The sequence below is a fragment of the Cervus elaphus genome, chromosome 25 (genome assembly GCF_910594005.1).
Source record: "Cervus elaphus chromosome 25, mCerEla1.1, whole genome shotgun sequence".
Taxonomy (NCBI): Eukaryota; Metazoa; Chordata; class Mammalia; order Artiodactyla; family Cervidae; genus Cervus; species Cervus elaphus.
This window is the reverse complement of record NC_057839.1, coordinates 25,433,529-25,453,246: the sequence shown is the minus strand read 5'-3', so window position 1 is coordinate 25,453,246 and position 19,718 is coordinate 25,433,529.

Here is a 19,718-nt window from a genome sequence, read left to right as displayed (position 1 = left end):
TGGTGATGGACAGGGAAGCATGGCATGCTGCAGTCACAAAGAGTCAGACACAATTGAGCAACTTGTCGTAAAACCAAAAACCAAATGTCTGAAAAGTGGTGCCTTGAAATCATTGTGGGAGATATTTAAAAAGTTTTTATTTAAAAAAAAAAAAAAGTCTTACTCAGAAGAGAAGATGAATGGAGAGTTTTAGAAAGCTTCCATATCTAAAACAAAATGTTTTTTTTTTTTTTTTTTTGCTTATGCCTGGAAAACTGAGTAAGAAGAAATCAACTTTCAGTATAGAAGGAAAGAGTGAGATAAAGTATTGGAATGTATACTTCAACACAATTATATTTTTTTAAAGTCTTCCTTTTGTATGCTGCCCTTAAAATGGTTTCAGTGAAACAGTGTGAAGGCAGAGTTATAATTGTTCAGTTGATCAGTCATGTCCATCTCTTTGTGACCCCATGGACTGCGGCATGCCAGGTTCCCTATCCTTCACCCTCTCCCAGAGCTTGCTCAAACTCATGTCAATTGAATTGGTGATACCATCCAACCATCTCATCCTCTGTCATCCCATTCTCCTCCTGCCTTCAATCTTTCCCAGCATCAGGGTCTTTTCTAATGAGTTCGCTCTTTGCATCAGGTAGCCAAAGTATTGGAGCTTCAGGTTCAGCATCAGTCCTTCCAACACATATTCAGGACTGATTTCCTTTAGGATTGATTGGGTTGATCTCTTAGCAGAGTAATGGGTTCAGTGACCCCTTCCCTTCAGTAGTCCTGGGTTCCTTGACCTGCATAGGATCAGCTCCCCCGCCCTGTCCTGCCTCGCCCTACCAGCTGGGACAATCTGTGGAGAACTCATACCATCCCAGCAGAAGTGCTCTCCTTCAAGGAGTTTCACAGATAATATTATCTGTAAGCAGGATTCTGAACAAGAACTTCATGAACTACTCTCCTCATGACCTAAGTTGGGAAAGAGGGCCAACAGTGATAATAAAGACTGTAGGCCAAAGGTTCTGAAGGAGAGCAAATATACACACATCAAGTTTGCTGTCTGACTCTTTGGTGGTAGATACTGGCTTGGAATTTGAGTGCCACCAACTAATACTTTTTGGGCTCCAAAATCACTGCAGATGGTGACTGCAGCCATAAAATTAAAAGACGCTTACTCCTTGGAGGGAAAGTTATGACCAACCTAGATAGCATATTAAAAAGCAGAGATATTGCTTTGCCAGCAAAGATCCATCTAGTCAAGGCTATGGTTTTCCAGTAGTCATGTGTGGATGTGAGAGATGGATCGTGAAGAAACCTGAGAGCAGAAGAATTGATGCTTTTGAACTGTGGTGTTGGAGAGGACTCTTGAGAGTCCCTTGGACTGCAAGGAGATTCAACCAGTCCATCCTGAAGGAGATCAGTCCTGGGTGTTCATTGGAAGGACTGATGCTGAGGCTGAAACTCCAGTACTTTGGCCACCTCATGCGAAGAGTTGACTCATTGGAAAAGACCCTGATGCTGGGAGGGATTGGGGGCAGGAGGAGAAGGGGATGACAGAGGATGAGATGGCTGGATGGCATCACCAACTTGACGCACATGTGTTTGGGTGAACTCCGGGAGTTGGTGATGGACAGGGAGGCCTGGTGTGCTGCGATTCATGGGGTTGCAAACAGTCAGACACGACTGAGTGACTGAACTAACACTTTCACTTTCTTTTCAAGATAACCTGCAAGTCTCTCTCTTACCAACAAGAAAAGCAATACACTTCTAAGAAAAGCATTTAGTTTTAAGAATTAAATGAGATTATTTTAAATGTTTATGGTGTAAATGAGCAAAAGTCGTGTCTCACTCTTTGCGACTCCATGGACTGTAACCTGCCAGGTTTCCCTGTCCACGGAATTCTCCAGGCAAGAATACTGGAGTGGGTTGCCATTCCCTTTTCCAGGGGATCTTCCTGACGCAAGGATCAAACCCAGGTCTCTCACATTGCAGGCAGATTCTTTACTGTCTGAGCCACCAGGGGAGCCCAAATGAGGATAAACACACATACACACACAGACACATATAATGGTGTGGTATTATATACTTGTATAATGGTGTGATTTGAGAGGCACCAAGACAATGCAAATCTCTCTCCCACAGACAAGAAAAGCAATGCACTACAGTGGAGAGGATAATGGTTGTCTCTCCTCCAAATGAAACACAGGCAATAAAAACAAAGTTCTAGGAAATCCCTGGCTGCCCAGTGGTTACTGCTCTGCACTTCCACTGCCGGGGCCACCAGTTCAATTTCCCTGGTGGGGGAATGAAGATCCTGCATGCCTCGCAGCATGGCCAAAAAATAATAATAACAATTTTTTTTAAATTTTAAATAAATGAAAACAATGACATTCCTACCAGCTAGGCACAACTAATGATATATGTTCCAAGTAAGTGGCCATGTGCAGATCTGTCCTAAATCAAAGACCACAGAGAATAGTTTTCAAAAATGGAAGGAATTATATTCTCATTTTTTTAATGCCATTCACAATGTAACAACTACAAATGTGACTTACTGTTAAATTTAATTTGCATATCCTTCAGTCTAGATTCTAGACAAACAACAAAGCAGTAGATGAAGCCCAGATTTGTAACATTTGAGAATTTCTATGGTGCAAAGGCTTCCACCATGGCCAATTTCAAGCCTCGAACTTAACATCACAGAAAAACAGAGTTGGAAAGGGATGAGCAATAGCACACCATTCTATACTGTTTCCACCCGACACAAAGAATAGACGTAAAGAATGTCAAGAGCAGAGATAATAGCAAAGAGCAGTAAAATTATCAGGAAGTGATGAGTTTTAAGAATTTACCACCTTTTTGTTTAATTCAGTTTTTTCACAAGTTTATATAATTTAATTTTTAACAGTGGTTGTGTTCACAAAATTCCTGAAAATTGAATGATCAGCCCTTGAGAACCAGTACAGCCCTGATTTAGCACATCCCAGTTTCCATTCATTCCTGAGACCTAGCTATATTTCTGTACTTCCCTGGTAGCTCAGATGCTAAAGAATCAGCCTGCAATGCGGGAGACCTGGGTTCGATCCCAGGGTTGGGAAGATCCCCTGGAGAAGGAAATGGCAACCCACTCCAGTATTCTTGCCTGGAGAATCCCATGGACAGAGGATCCTGGTGGGCTACAGTCCATGGGGTCGCAAAGAGACACAGCTGAGCAACTTTCACATGAACTATATTTCCACTGTAATTTCAGGAGCTGGTAAATGCCCTCATCTGTCCAATCTATACTGATCACGTTGCTTTCCTGTCACCTGCAACCAAAAGAATGGAGGCATACTGAAGAGATCCCTGCCAGCTAGAGTGGATGGGGACTGCTTTAAGAGGCTACTACCTCTGAAGACCAATATTCCAGTCTACCTGTATGCTGCTGTTTTTTTCTTTATTTTTTAAACTGGGCTTTCTACTTTGTTAAATACAATCTTCAGCTATGAAAAATCTGGCCATGCCATGCAATCATCCCTTTAAATATCTGCCCCAGATGCAGACTGTTTAATCAGCTGAGTGGAGCCTGCAGACCCCACAGGAGCTTGGGAGGATGTTCACAGCTCACAACCGCTCCTGCCCTTCCCAGGAGCCCCAGCATCCCTTTGTGAAACCACACAGGGTGGAGCCCAGGCTTCTCCCTGGAGAGGAAGTGGCTGCCGGAATGCCAGATGTGCCATTCCCACAGCAGCTGGTGGGGGCCCGGCTCTCCCAGGGTGAAGAGCCGCCTCTGCAGAGACCAAGCCCCGGAAGTTCGCAAAGTTTCCACAGGCTGGGGAGAACCCAAGCCGCGCAGGGCCCCAGGCAACACAGGATGAGAAATAGAACATTATTCAGGGCTGATGCTCCCACCCACCTCCTTTGTTTCCTTCCTCCAGTGTTTGGAAAACCTGTTTAAAGAGTTATTCCAAGTGGTTTTTTTTTTTTTTCAAGCCTCTAATCTGTCTTCAAAAATATCCTCAAAGAGGAAACAAAGATTGTTTGCTAGCAGTCACCAAGGGTGGAAATGGCCAGGAAAAGTCTTTCCAGTACACCTAGGAAAGAAAGCCACAAATTAGAGCTGGGGAGGGTTGGACAGACTCCAACCAGGTCCATCGGTTAGCAGGGCTCTGTGTGTTCTGCCGTTTTTAAAATAAGGAGGAGCTGAAGTCCATGGCTCTCTGTGAAACCTGGGGGAGGGAGATGAGGGCAGAGGGGAAACAGGAGAGCAAGGGCGGAGATGCTATGGATGATGGGAAGTGGAGAGAGGGCTGGATGGGGGAATCGGTAGGGAGATCAAGTGTGCAGTTCATCTGAAATCTTGTGTAACGTACATTTTCTCAGGGGGGTTGAGCCGAGCCCTTCAGTTGTGCATCCGAAGTTTATTAAAAACCAGAAATTTCCCGTAATTGGACCTCATTAATAAATTCCTCAGGGTTCCAGGAGGCTCTGAAGAGGTAGAACAAGGGTCTGGACAGATGAGAGCAACAGGAGGTTGTAAGATCCCAGGCTGTGGATTTAATTCCATTTAATCAGCTTGGAGAAAGTCTGCATTCACAATAACCCCCAGGACGCGTGCTGAGCCCTCCACCCTGTCTTCAGCAGGGCAAGATTTTTCTCTCATTTACTTCTCCCAACTTTTTAACCCCCCTATTTCCAGCCTGGGTAACTAACTGCCCCACAGATTCTGCAAGCCAACTGTTAGGGACTAATGCCTCTCTCCTGTTAGGACTCTCACTGTTTCTACAGTAGGTGTGATTCCAGCCGCTGAGCCCAGAAGACTGTCATCTCACAGCCTCCACTGTTTATTTCTCATCCTCCACCGCCCACCACTGCCCTGCTCTGCCACACCCTGCTCCTCCCCTCCCATCTTTATTCCCATCTCTATTCTCAGTTGTTAGCTTGACCCCAAATTTACATGTAATCCCAAACCTTGAATTGAATACATTAGCACTGGCGGGTTGCCGTAACAAATCTTCAGTGGTTAGTAAATGGCAAGACAGCTTGGCTTGTAATGAACCTTCTCTATTTCCTCTGGTAGAAAAGAGCCTCAGATACAAAATGTCCAGGAGTCAGATACCTGGGGGAAAAACAGAAGGGTGATGCCAAAGCTGGAAAATCAATTTCTGAATAGCAAAGGACAAAGGTCAAATGCAGGAATTTTGCCAGGGCTCCAAATAGTTCATTCTCATAGCATTCACATCTTGCAGATTTTCCTTCCTCTTCTTTGCATTTCAGCGAGAAATATCATCTAAAACCAGCTGTAAGAGGCATAGAAATATCAACCTCCATTCCCAAGGATCGTCAATTTCCATCCCCAAGGATACCAAGGCATCAGCAGAGTTGTCTCTGGTTAGAGTCCTCTTCCTGCTTCATAACTGGTAACTTCTTGCTGTGTCCTCACATGGTGGAAGGGGCTGAAGTCTCTCTTGTGTAAGAGCACTAATATAAAGGCTCTTCCCTCATGACTTAAACATCTTTCAAAGGCCCACCTCCTAATACCATCACCGTTGGGGGTTAGGATTTCGACATATAATTAGGGGTAGGGACATAAATATTCACTGGTATTGGGGGCAAGGAAAGAGAGAGGCTTTTATTTTTTTGTTTTGTCTAAAATTTTTGTCTTTTTTAAACATTCATTTTTAAATCAATAAATAAACAAACTGCACTCTGGCGATACCTTGTGTGCTGGTTGCTAATACTTTTCTGATGCCCAAGATCTCCCCTAGACAAACACAAGGTTCACCTGTTGTTATTGTTCAGTCACTAAGTTGTGTCCAACTCTTTGTGACCCCATGGACTGCAGCACACCTGGCTTCCCTGTCCTTCACTATGTCCCAGAGTTTGCTCAAACTCATGTCCATTGAACTGGTGATGCTATCTAACCACCTCATCCTCTGCTGCTGTCTTCTTTTGCCTTCAATCTTTCCCAGCATCAGGGTCTTTTCCAAGGAGCTGGCTCTTCACATCAGGTGGCCAAAGTATTGGAGCTTCAGCTCTTCAGCCCTTCCAATGAATATTCAGAGTTGATTTCCTTTGGGACTGACTGGTTTGATCTCCTTGTAATCCAAAGGACTCTCAAGAGTCTTCTCTAGCACAATTTGGAAGCGTCAGTTTTTCGGTGCTCAGCCTCTTTATGGAGCAGGGAATGGCAAACTACTGCAGTATTCTTGCCATGAGAATCCCATGAACATGAACAGTATGAAAAGATTCACCCAGCCAGTCTCAACTGGCCAGTCCTTCAAACTTAGCAAAACCTTTCATACAGAGATATATCGATATACATCAATATATCAGTATAGAGAAAACTCTGTATCAGAATAGTTGTCAAAAGACAAAAATTCAAACTTCTGATGGTCCCTTTCCCAATGACTCACTCAGAAACAGTTGAAAAAATGCTTGGTTGCCAGGCAACAAAGTGGGCTTTTGGAATAAGCAGCCACTAGCTCCACCTGCTTCCCTGAAGCAGAGGCTAGTCTGGGCGGGCCGGGAGCCGGGCAGCACGGAGGTTGATGGGCTCAGGGCCCTCTCTCTCTTGCCTGTACCACTGTGGGGAAGAGATGAGGGGGCTGAGAATCCTGCTCCAGGATAGGATTCCAACTATATGATGTTTTGGAAAAGGCAAAACTATGGAGAAAGTAAAAAGATCAGTGGTTGCTAAGGGTTGGGGGTGGAGGTAGGGATAAAAAGGTGGAGCACAGAGGATTTTTAGGGCGGTGAGAATACTCTGCATGACCCTGTAATGGTACATGTCCTTATACATTTGTATAAACCTCAGAATCTACACCACCAGGAATGAATTTAAACTATGGATTGTGGGTGACTAGGGTGTTTCGATGGAGGTTCATCTATTGTAACAAATGTACCACCCTGGTGGGAGATGTTGATAATGGAGGAGGCTTTGAAGGTGTGGTGGGGGGGCAGGGGATATATAAGAAATCTCAGCACCTTTCTCTCAAAAAATAAACAAAAGTATTTTATGAGATAGCAAATAATGCTTCACATATGCTTCCCAGGGGGCAGTGTTAAAGCAACCCTCCCAATGCTGGAGACTCAAGAGACAAAGATTCAATCCACCTGCCAATGCAGGAGATGCAAGAGATTCATGTTCAATCCCTGGGTTCAATCCCTGGGTTGGGAAGATCTCCTGGAGTAGGAAGTGGCAACCCACTCCAGTATTCTTGCCTGGAAAATTCCATGGACAGAGGAGCCCAGAGAGTTACAGTCCATAGGTTCACAAAAAGTCAGACACAACTGAACATGCACCTTTTTTGACCTTTTTGATGCTTGTTGGATGCTAACTAAAAGCAAATCCTGCCATAAACATTGCTACTGCATCCTCCAGGAGGAAGAACAGAGCTGTGTGCTCATCTCTCACCTACTTCTCGCGGCCAGGGACACTTCACCCTCAGGGCTTGGCCAGCTTCCACCTGGAATTTCACTCTTAAATACTTGGTGATGAAGGTGGGGGTGCTTTCCTTTTTTTTTTTTAACTCCACATATATTTATAACTTAGATTTTACAAGAATACTTTCCTGCATTGCTTCTTTAAAAATAAAATAAAATACTAGTCTCTCAATTCATCCCACCAGCACTGAAATATATACCTTTCCACATGTAAAATGGATAGCTGATGGGAAGTTGCTGTATATATAACACAGGGAGCTCAACCTGGTTCTCTGTGACCACCTAGAGGGGTGGGATGGGGGTGGGGGTGGGAGGGAATGTCAAGAGGGAGGCGACATATGTATACTTAGGATTGATTCAAGTTGTCGCCTGACAGAAACCAACACAACATTGTAAAGTGATTATCCTCCAACTAAAAATAAACTTTAAAAACTAAAATAAATAGAACTTTGCAGTATTATATTAGTTAAGCCTTTTACTTCAATTATAAACCAGATGTCTGCTCAAGCCTTTCTGCTCTCTTAGACTTATTGAAGTAAAGTGAAGTCACTCAGTCGTGTCCAACTCTTTGCGACCCCGTGGACGGTAGCCTATGAGGCTCCTCCGTCCGTGGGATTCTCCAGGCAAGAATACTGGAGTGGGTTACCATTTCCTTCTCCAGGCGATCTTCCCAACCCAGGGATCGAACCCAGGTCTCCCGCATTGGAGGCAGACGCTTTAACCTCTGAGCCACCAAGGAAGCCCTATAGACTTATTAACCTTGGCTTAAACCTTCCTTCTGAGACTTGAAATAGGCCCATCCCTTCCCCACAACTGTCCTGCCTCCATCCCTCATTCTCCTCTTTGCCTGGGCCCCACCACCTCCCCGTGCAGTGTCTCAATGGAACACCACACCAGGATGTTCTCAGACCCCACTGTCTTCTCTGGTCTCATGATAAAGCCAGGCATTTCACAAGGTTAGTAACTCTCTCAGGCACGATGAGAAGGCATAGCTGGTCTCTCCACCATTTTCAGCCCCTGAGGCAGCGGAGTCCACCGTCTCTCACTGTCTGCCTTTCTCAACTCTCTCAGGAACTCTGATGAATCCATTTCTTCCCATTTGAACAGAAACTAACTCCAGCTAGCTTAAACCAAGAGAAGTATGTCATGACAGTACTGGGAGCCTCAGGAAATTTAGATGGATTGTAAGAGGAACTGGGAAGTCTGGGGAGGACCATCTCTGTGTCTCCTCTCTGCTTATACATCTGTATTCTTCTCTCTTTACTGCCCATTTTCTTTGCTTCTCCATCACATAAGGAGATGTGGCTCCACCTTAGTAAACCAAGTGTCCAGCTACATAGAAAGACAAACTGGCTGCCTCAGAATCCCAATCCCAAATTCCTGGGAAACAGCGTCAGCTAGTCCCTTGTCTATCACCAGCCAGAAGAAAGAGGGTCTTATACCAGCAGGTCATGTGAAAGGGGAATTGTTCACAGCTAGGCACCCTAGACGAGTAATATTCTTTTTTTTTTTTTTTTTGACAAGTAATATTCTTTTTGGATTTGAGATTTGATTATGTTTTCAAGAAAGCCATTTTTTTCTATTTTTACTGAAATGGAACAGAGCACAGACTTTGACATGAGATGCATTTTCTTTTGAGTCTTTGCTTAGTCACTTAATAACTGGACAATGTTGAAACAATCACTTAACCTCTCTGGTCCTCAATGCCCTTGATTATAATGACACTCATTCAGAGGGTGATTGTGAGAGGGGGATGATACCACTTTTCTGAAGCACCTGCTTCACTGTGGGTTCTCAGTAGAGGTTGATTCTCTCCTTTTATTTAGGCTCTTAATAGTGAGAGTAATCCTTATATAATGTCATCTGTCCATGTCACTTCCTTGCTTAAAGTCTTGCTGGGGCTTCCCATACCCTCAGAATAAAGTTCTGTCTCCTCAAGATAATATAAAAAGCTCTGAAAGATCTGCAGTCCACACTATTCACTCCCAATCACACCTATGCTAGCTACACTTGCAGTTCCCAGCCCCCATCCTGCTCTCTCTCCTTCCTGGTTTCTCTTCCCACCCAGACCCCCAACTGGGTCTGCCTAATGTCTACTTCTTGCGGACTTTCCCTGGGAAAGTCTTCTTTGGCTATCACTTCCACCCACAAGACTATACTAAGAATCCCTCCCAAATGCTACTCAGTCAGGAACTTTCCTCAGCTTCCCTGGGAACCAGCCTGCCCAACTTTAAAGTTCTAGCAAGTTTGCACTGGAAGATAGCCCAGTCCACTGCTAATTTCCAGAAGGTTCCACCACTCTCATCCCAACTGACAACAGAGCTGAAAATTACTCCCCAGGACTTCCAGTAGTCTTAGCATTTACCGTGGTGGTTGTTGTTCAGTCACTCAATCATGTCAGACTCTTTGCAACCCCATGAACTGCAGCATGCCAGGCATTCCTGTTCTTCACCATCTCCCAGAGCTTGCTCAAGTTCATGTCCATTGAGTCAGTGATGCCATCCAATTATTTCATCCTCTGTTGCCCCCTTCTTCTCCTGCTCTCAATCTTTCCCATCATCAGGGTCTCTTCCAATGAGTTGGCTCTTTGCATCAGGTGGCCAAAGTATTGAAGCTTCAGGTTTAGCATCAGTCCTTTCAATGAGTATTCAAGGTTGAATTCCTTTAGGATGGACCAGTTTGATCTCCTTACTGTCCAAGGGACTGTCAAGAGTTTTCTCCAGGACCACAGTTCAAAAGTATCAATTCTTCCATGTTCAGCCTTCTTTATGGTCCAACTCTCACATCTATCTACTGGAAAACCCATAGCTTTGACTATACTAACCTTTGTTGGCAAAGTGATGTCTCTGCTTTTTTAATATGCTGACTAGGTTTATCATAGCTTTTCTTCTAAGTAACAAGCATCTTTTAACCTGGAACAACCCTCAAATTACTGGAAGCTTGAGTCAATTACCCTCTCCCTCACTTCCCCAAATCTATCTCTCCGTCCCTTTACTGGACCTCAGGATATACTGTTCAGAGAACATTCATCATCCCATTCATACTCTAGCTTGTCCCTATTCTTCTCAAAGCCTGGTGCTCAAACTACCACCTCCCTATTACGGATCCTACAAACCTACTCAGCTTTGGACTGAGTCACTCTGGTGAGCAATCTACCTATGTCCTTTGGAGCTTCTGGTCAATCACACCCCCTCCAAACCCTTATCATATAACCTGCTGTCATGCCAAGTCCTGTCTCTCCCCACCCCTGGACTTAACAAGTGACTGAAGTTACACAACAAGCCAAGGGCCAAGACCAGAAGTCATTCCAAGATTTATGATCTGTAATCTATCAAGGTTCAGCAGTTCGTCTCTCCACAGTTCTCTGAACTGATAGCATTCCACATGTTGATAATAACTGTTTAAGTGTGACTGATGTTTACTAAGGGTCTACTCCATGTCAGGTTTTGGGCTAAACAATATTTTCTTATTTAACTTTACAAGAAGGACTTTACAGATGAAGAAACTGAAGTTTAGAGAGATTAAGAAATGTAATCAATAGCCCAATAGAATGGCGGGTTAGCTTAAATAGCAAAGCAAAGTCTCAGAACATACCAAATATGGCAGCTTTGGATGCCCTTATTTCTCCCCTATAATTAGGAGTTTCCTAATTTTAAACCATTAGTATACAAACTTGACTTCATTTAAACATAGGAAAGAGAGAATTCACACCAGTCAAACAAAGTCTGAGGGTCCAGAGAAACAGCCCAGCCCTCAGCTAATCATCTTCTCAAGTGTTCAGGTGCCTTTTTAGAAGATGTAGAGAACACACAGCTTTTGCTTCACTCATCGACTTCTTTTGTTAACCTGAATGTGGTATAAGAACAGGTTTTGCAACCTTGAAAATCTTCTATAGACATTTGCTGTCTCTCTTATACAACAACTGCATCTCTGATTAACTTGATTATTCCCAGTCAATCTGATGTCTGGACTACAAATTATTGTAAACTCTTGCTTGTTTACTTAACACGATCCCAAAATTTCCCTATATTCCATTTTTGAAAGGCAATAGTTACTTATTGTTATAGCTAAACCATGAAATGAGAAACTTGTGTTAGCTGTGTTGCTTCCCGTGTAAAGAAGAGCTCATAAACCTTGTGACCTTCTAATGACACTGACCAGTTTGACTGGCAGGTAGAGAAGTTGTCAATTATATCACTGTCCTTGTAATCACTGTAAGATGAATAGATATCTGTCCACCAAACCTTTCACCCGCTTCTGGAACTCAGGGGGACCAGAGGCTGTTAGCCAACATGCTGGGCAAAAGCTTCCAATGGAAATTTCTGCTGGTTGAACACGAGCTTGTTCTGAAGCGGGATCAGACATCTGACTGCTCAATGTGTGGCTTCCCAGAAGATTCAGAAATATGCTTGATGTGGGTATGGGATAGGGACAGGGGAATTCTTGTGGTCTACAGGGCAGAGAAGTGCTCCAAACACAACATTAGGGTTTGGCAAAACCCAGGAACATCATGCCAAGACCTTTTCCCTTCACTTTTAACCCCATATACATTTCAAAGGGAACTTAATCCTCATTTCAGGAGCAAGTACACATTAGTCATCAGTGTATAGTGATATTAGCAGTAAGGACTCATTCTAAAATGCCCCACTTTTTTTTTCCTATCCAATTTCTACTTATCCCTCAAAATCCAATCTCTTCATGTTAGGACTTCTCCATCGAATCTTCCCTGGAGGAGGACGCGACAAACCACTCCAGGGCTCTTGCCTGTAGAAATCCATGGATGGGAGCCTGGCAGGCTGTAGTCCATAGGGTCGCACAGAGTTGGACAACTGAAGCAACTTAGCACGCATCGAATCTTCCATGGACACTGTAGGCCAGAATAACCACTAGTCTATGACAATATAACACTCATTACTGAAAAGGTGGCTCTTGACCATATAAAGCTTTATGGCATATTTTGAATTATTTAACTATATGTATATGTGTATGTATGTCCACATTCATCTCATAACTTTCAATGCACTTAGTCAAAAACTGGGAACCTGCTACTGCCGGATCTGTGCTTGCTGTTAGGGATGCAGTGGAGCATAAGAAAAGTGGATCTTGGCCCTTCCCGACCTCACCGTGGGGAATCGCATCAGTCAGAGTCCAGACAACGGAACACATTCACGATGTTATTTCCAACTGAAAGGGATTTAGTGAAGGGAATGGAGTGCTTACAAAACTGTTGGGAGGACTGACAAGGAAGTCAAGGAACCATCACTGGACCATTTATCTCAACGATATACAGTTTTAACTCTGATCTTGAAAATGGGGAGATGCTGTTACTACTGACACTGCTGTCTCTTCACAACTGACTCAAAACTGGAGACCAGAATTGGGATGCCATGTGTACCCACCACAACTAACTCTAACAGCTCTATGGCCTTGCTCACCAGCAAGAGAAATTTACATGTATTTTCTGAATTTTGGAAAGGAAAGAAGGAGGGGATGAGTATGGCCAAAGACTTCTGAGTTCTTCACAGCACAATACAGCAGTCAGCATGTGCTAAACACAGATGACTGAACTGCCTTCTCTTTCTTGCACCTGGTAGATTTTTTTTAATTTTTTTTTTAATTGAAGGATAATTGCTTTACAGAATTTTGTTGTTTTCTGTCAAACCTCAACATGAATCAGCCATGGGTATATATATATATCCCCTCCCTTTTGAACCTCCCTCCCATCTTCCTCCCCATCCCACCCCTCTAGGTTGATACAGGACCCCTGTTTGAGTTTCCTGAGCCACACAGCAAATTCCTGTTGGCTATCTATTTTGCATATGGTAATGTAAGTTTCCATGTTCCTCTTTCCATACATCTCACCCTCTCCTCCCCTCTCCCCATGTCCATAAGTCTATTCTCCATGTCTGTTTCTCCATTGCTGCCCTGTAAATAAATTCTCCAGTACCATTTTTCTAGATTCTGTATATATGTGTTAGAACACCATATTTATCTTTCTCTTTCTGACTTACTTCACTCTGTATAATAGGTTCTAGGTTCATCCACCTCATCAGAACTAACTCAAGTATGTTCCTTTTTATGGCTGAGTAATATTCCATTGTGTTTACATACCACTGCTTCTTTATCCATTCATCTGTCGGTGAACATCTAGGTTGCTTCCATGTTCTAGCTGTTGTAAATACTGCTGCAATGAACATTAGGATATATGTGTCTTTTTCAATTTTGGTTTCTCAGGGTATATGCCTAGGAGTGGTATTGCTGGGTCATATGGTGGTTTTACTCTTAGTTTTTAAAGGAATCTCCATACCATCCTCCATAGTGGCTGTATCAATTTACATTCCCACCAACAGTGCAAGAGTGTTCCCTTTTCTCCACACCCTCTCCAGCATTTATCGTTTGTAGACTTTTTGATGATGGCCATTCTGACTGGTGTGAGGTGATATCTCATTCTGGTTTTGATTTGCATTTCCCTAATAACGAGCGATATGGAGCATCTTTTCATGTGTTTGATAGCAATCTGTATGTCTACTTTGGAAAAATGTCTGTTTAGGTCTCTTTCCCACTTTTTGATTGGGTTGTTTGTTTTTCTGGCATTGAGTTGTATGAGCTGCTTGTATATTTTGGAAATTAATCCTTTGTCAGTTGTTTCATTTGCTATTATTTTCTCCCATTCTGAGGCTTGTCTTTTCATATTGCTTATAGCTTCCTTTGCTGTGCAAACGTTTTTAAGTTTAATCAGGTCCCACTTGCTTACTTTGGTTTTTATTTCTGTTATTCTAGGAGGTGGGTCATAGAGGATCTTGTTTTGATTTATGTTATCGAGTGTTCTGCCTATGTTTTCCTTTAAGAGTTTTATGGTCTCTGGTCTTACATCTAGGTCTTTAATCCATTTTGAGTTCATCTTTGTGTATGGTGTTAGGAAGTGTTCTAATTCATTCTTTTACATGTAGCTGTCCAGTTTTCTCAGCACCACTTATTGAAGAGGCTGCCTTTGCCCCATTATATATTCTTGCCTCCTTTGTCAAAAACAAAGTACCCATAAGTGCATGGGTTTATTTCTGGGCTTTCTCTCTTGTTCCATTGGTCTATTTTTGTACCAGTACCATACTGTCTTGATGACTGTAGCTTTGTAGTATAATCTGAAGTCAGGAAGGTTGATTCCTCCAGCTCCATTCTTCTTTCTCAAGATCACTTTGGCTATTTGGGGTCTTTTGTGTTTCCATATGAGTTGTGGATTTTTTTTGTCCTAGTTCTGTGAAAAATGCCATTGGTGATTTGATAGGGATCACATTAAATCTGTACATTGCATTTGGTAGTATAGTTGTTTTCACAATATTAATTCTTCCAACCCAGGAACATGGAATATCTCTCCATCTGTTTATGTCATCTTTGATTTCTTTCATTAGTGTCTTATAGTTGTCGGTGTACAGTTCTTTTGTCTCCTTAGGTAAGTTTATTCCTAGATATTTAATTTTCTTTTTGTTGCAATGGTGAATGGGATTGATTCCTTAATTTCTATTTCTGATTTTTCATTGTTAATATATAGAAATGCAAGTGATTTCTGTGTATTGATTTTGTATCTTGCAACTTTGCTAAATTCACTGATTAGCTGTAGTAACCTTCTGATACTATCTTTAGGGTTTTCTATAAACAGTATCATGTCATCTGCAAACAGTGAGGGCTTAACTTCTTTTCTGATCTGTATTCCTTTTATTTCTTTTTCTTCTCTGATTGCTTTAGCTAGGACTTCCAGAACTATGTTGAATAATAGTGGTGAAAGTGGACACCCTTGTCTTGTTCCTGATCTTAGGATTTCAGAAAGCTTTCAGGTTTTCACCATTGAGAATAATGTTTTCTGTAGACTTATCATATATGGCTTTTACTATGTTGAGGTAGGTTCCTTCTATGCCCATTTTTTGAAGAGTTTTAATCATAAATGGGTGCTGAATTTTGTCAAAGTCTTTTTCTGCATCTATTGAGATTATCATATGGTTTTAATCTTTTAATTTGTTAATATGGTGTATCACATTGGTTGATTTGTGTATATTGAAGAATCCTTGCATCCTTGGAATAAACCCAACTTGAACCATGGCGTATGAGCTTTTTGACGTGTTGCTAAATTCTGTTTGCTAAAATTATGTTGAGGATTTTTACACCTATGTTCGTCAGTGATATTGGCCTGTAGTTTTCTTTTTTTGTGTTGTCTTTGTCTGGTTTTGGTATCAGGGTGATGGTGGCCTCATAGAATGAGCTTGGAAGTGTTCCTTCCTCTGCAATTTTTTGAAAGAGTTTTAGAAAGATAGGCATTAGCTCTTCTCTAAATGTTTGATAGAATTCTCCCATGAAGCAGTCTGGTCCTGGGCTTTTGTTTCTTGGGAGATTTTTGATCACAGCTTCAATTTCAGTGCTTGTAATTGGGTTGTTCACAATTTCTTTTTCCTCCTGGTTTAGTCTTGGAAGATTGAACTTTTCTAAGAATCTGTCCATTTCTTCCAGGTTATCCATTTTATTGCAATACAGTTGTTCATAATAGTCTCTTATAATCTTTTGTATTTCTAATAATCCCTTTTCATTTCTGATTTTATTGATTTGATTCTTCTCTCTTTTTTTCTTGATGAGTCTGGCTAAAGGTTTGTCAATTTTGTTTATCTTCTTAAAGAACCAGCTTTTAGTTTTATTAATCTTTACTATTGTTTCTTTCATTTCTTTTTCATTTATCTCTGCCCAGATCTCTGATTTTGATTTCTTTCCTTCCACTAATTTGGGGGGGGGGGCGGTTTGTTCTTCTTTTTCCAGTTGTTTTAGGTGTAAAGTTAGGTTGTCTATTCAATGTTTTTCTTGAGGTAGGATTGTATTACTATAAACTTCCCTCTTAGAACTGCTTTTGCTGCATCTCCTAGGTTTTGCATTGTCATGTTTTCATTGTCATTTGTTTCAAGGATTTTTTGATTTCCCTTTTCATTTCTTCAGTAACTTGTTGGTTATTTAGAAACATGTTGTTTAATCTCCATGTGTTTGTGTTTCTTACCATTTTTTCCTTGTAACTGATATCTAGTCTCATAGCATTGTGGTCAGAGAAGATGCTTGATATGATTTCAATTTTCTTAAATTTACTGAGGTTTGATTTGTGACCCAAAATGTGCTCTATTCTGAAAAATGTTCCATGTGCACTTGAGAAGAATGTGTATTCTTCTGAATTTGGATGGAATGTCCTGAAGATATCAATGAGATTTATCTCATCTAATGTATCATTTAAGACTTGTGTTTCTTTATTAATTTTCTATTTTGATGATCTGTCCATTGGTGCAAGTGGGGTTTTAAAGTCTCATACTATTATTGTATTCCTGTAAATTTCTCCTTTTATGTCTGTTATGGTGACTGCAGCCATGAAATAAAAAGACACTTACTCCTTGGAAGAAAAGTTATGACCAACCTAGACAGCATATTAAAAAGCAGAGACATTACTTTGCCAACAAAGTACTAGTCAGGTACTCCTGTCTGCTCTCAGCTGCTGTTCTGTATGCACGTCTATGTCTGAAGGTGTATTCCTGATGTATTCATGGAGAGAGATGAACTCCACATCCACCTACTCCTCCACCACCTTGTCCTCTCTTGTGGTAGATTTTTAAGTCAAGTAACAGTTTACACTTGACATTTCTCTTTTGGACTGGATTGGTCTTCCTCTCCCTTACCTTTTTTTTTACTTAAGCTAAAAAATCTCTATTCATCTTTGAAAATACAGCTCAAGCATGACCTGTTCCTTGAAGTCTTTCTTCCTCTTGCTAACATAAGAACTGACAATGCTCTCCTTAGGTTCCCCATGTAAGCAAGTGTAGATTCTCATCATGAAGCCTACGCTACTTCTGTCTCTCTACTTGACTGTCTCTCTACTTGACTGTAAAGTGTTTAAAGCAGTTCTGTGGCATGTGGTAGTGAAAGAATTAATGATTGCTGAATGAATGGGCAAAGCTGGGGTTTTTACCACAGGCCCAAAACATAGGTGGGGATTCCAGTAGTACCTATCACTCCATCTAGTCAAAGAAGAACTAAATAAATGAGTCTTCCTGTTTTCTTCTAGACTGAAATTTGGACCGTTTTTGTATATCTTAGCACTGGAATGTGCATACCATGTGCTAAGTCACTTGTCATATCTGACTCTGTGCAACCCTATGGACTATAGCCCACCAGGCTCCTCTGTCCATGGGATGCTCCAGGCAAGAATATTGGAGTGGGTTGCCATGCCCTCCTCCTGGGGCTCTTCCCACCCAGGGATCGAATCCATGTCTCTTACCTCTCCTGCATCTGCAGGCAGGCGGGCTCTTTACCACTGGTGCCACCTGGGAAGCCCTGGTGGTACAGTGCTTGGGGAAACTGCAAATGGTAGTAAAGAACTGAATAAGGGTAGCCTGGGCAAGGAATCAGTTCAGTTCAGCTGTTCAGTCGTGTCTGACTCTTTGCAACCCCACGGACTGCAGCATGCCGGCCTCCCTGTACATCACCAACTCCCAGAGTTTACCCAAACTCATGTCCATTGAGTTGGTGATTCCATCCAGCCATCTCATCCTTTGTCATCCCCTTCTCCCCTCACCCTCAATCTTTCCCAGGATCAGGGTCTTTTCAAATGAGTCAGCTCTTCTTATCAGGTGGTCAAAGTGTTGGAGTTTCAGCATCAACATAAGTCCTTCCAATGAATATTCAGGACTGATTTTCTTTAGGATGGACTGGTTGGATCTCCTTGCAGTCCAAGGGACTCTCAAGAGTCTTCTCCAACACCACAGTTCAAAAGCGTCAGTTCTTCAGTGCTCAGCTTTCTTTGTAGTCCAACTCTCACATCCATACATGACTACTGAAAAAAACCATAGCTTTGACTAAACAGACCTTTGTTGGTAAAGTAATGTCTCTGCTTTTAATATGCTGTCTAGGTTGGTCATAACTTTCCTTCCAAGGAGTAAGCATCTTTTAATTTCATGGCTGCAGTCACCATCTGCAGTGATTTTGGAGCCCCCAAAAAAATAGTCTGCCACTGTTTCCACTGTCTCCCCATCTATTTGCCATGAAGTGATGGGATCAGAGGCCATGATCTTAGTTTTCTGAATGCTGAGTTTTAAGCCAGCTTTTTCTCTCTCCTCTTTCACTTTCATCAAGAGGCTCTTTAGTTCTTCACTTTCTGCCATAAGGATGACATCATCTGCATATCTAAGGTTATCAATATTTCTCCTGGCAATCTTGAATCCAGCGTGTGCTTCATTCAGTCCAGCATTTCTCATGATGTTATAACTGCATATAAGCTAAACAAGCAGGGCGAAAATAGACAGCCTTGATGTACTCTTTTTCCTATTTGGAACCAGTCTGTTGTTCCATGTCCAGTTCTAACTGGTGCTTCCTGACCTGCATACAGATTTCTCAAGAGGCAGGTCAGGTGGTCTGGTATTCCCATCTCTTGAAGAATTTTCCACAGTTTGTTGTGGTCCACACAGTCAAAGGTTTTGGCATAGTTGATAAAGCAGGAATAGATGCTTTTCTGGAACTCTCTTGCTTTTTTGATGATCCAATGGATGTTGGGAATTTGATCTCTGATTCCTCTGCCTTTTCTAAATCCAGCTTGAGCATCTGGAAGTTCATGGTGCATGTATTGTTGAAGCCTGGCTTGGAGAATTTTGAGCATTACTTTGCCAGTGTGTGAGATGAGTGCAATTGTGTCGTAGTTTGAGCATTCTTTGGCATTGCCTTTCTTATGGATTGGAATAAAAACTGACCTTTTCCAGTCCTGTGACCACTGCTGAGTTTTCCAGATTTGCTGGCATATTGAGTGCAGCACTTTCACAGCATCATCTTTTAGGATTTGAAATAGCTCAACTGGAATTCCATCACCTCCACTAGCTTTGTTTGTAGTGATGCTTCCTAAGGCCCACTTGACTTCACATTCCAGGTGTCTGGCTTTAGATGAGTGATCACATCATTGTGATTATCTGGGTCATGAAGATCTTTTTTTGTACAGTTCTTCTGTGTATTCTTGCCACCTCTTCTTAATATCTTCTGCTTCTGTTAGGTCCATACCAGTTCTGTCTTTTATTGAGCCCATCTTTGCATGAAATATTCTCTTACTATCTCTAATTTTCTTGAAGAGATCTCTACTCTTTCCCATTCTATTGTCTTCCTCTATTTCTTTGCATTGACAACGGAAGAAGGCTTTCTTATCTCTTCTTGCTATTCTTTGGAACTCTGCATTCAAATGGGAATATCTTTCCTTTTCTCCTTTGCTTTTCACTTCTCTTCTTTTCACAGCTATTTGTAAGGTCTCCTTAGACAGCCAT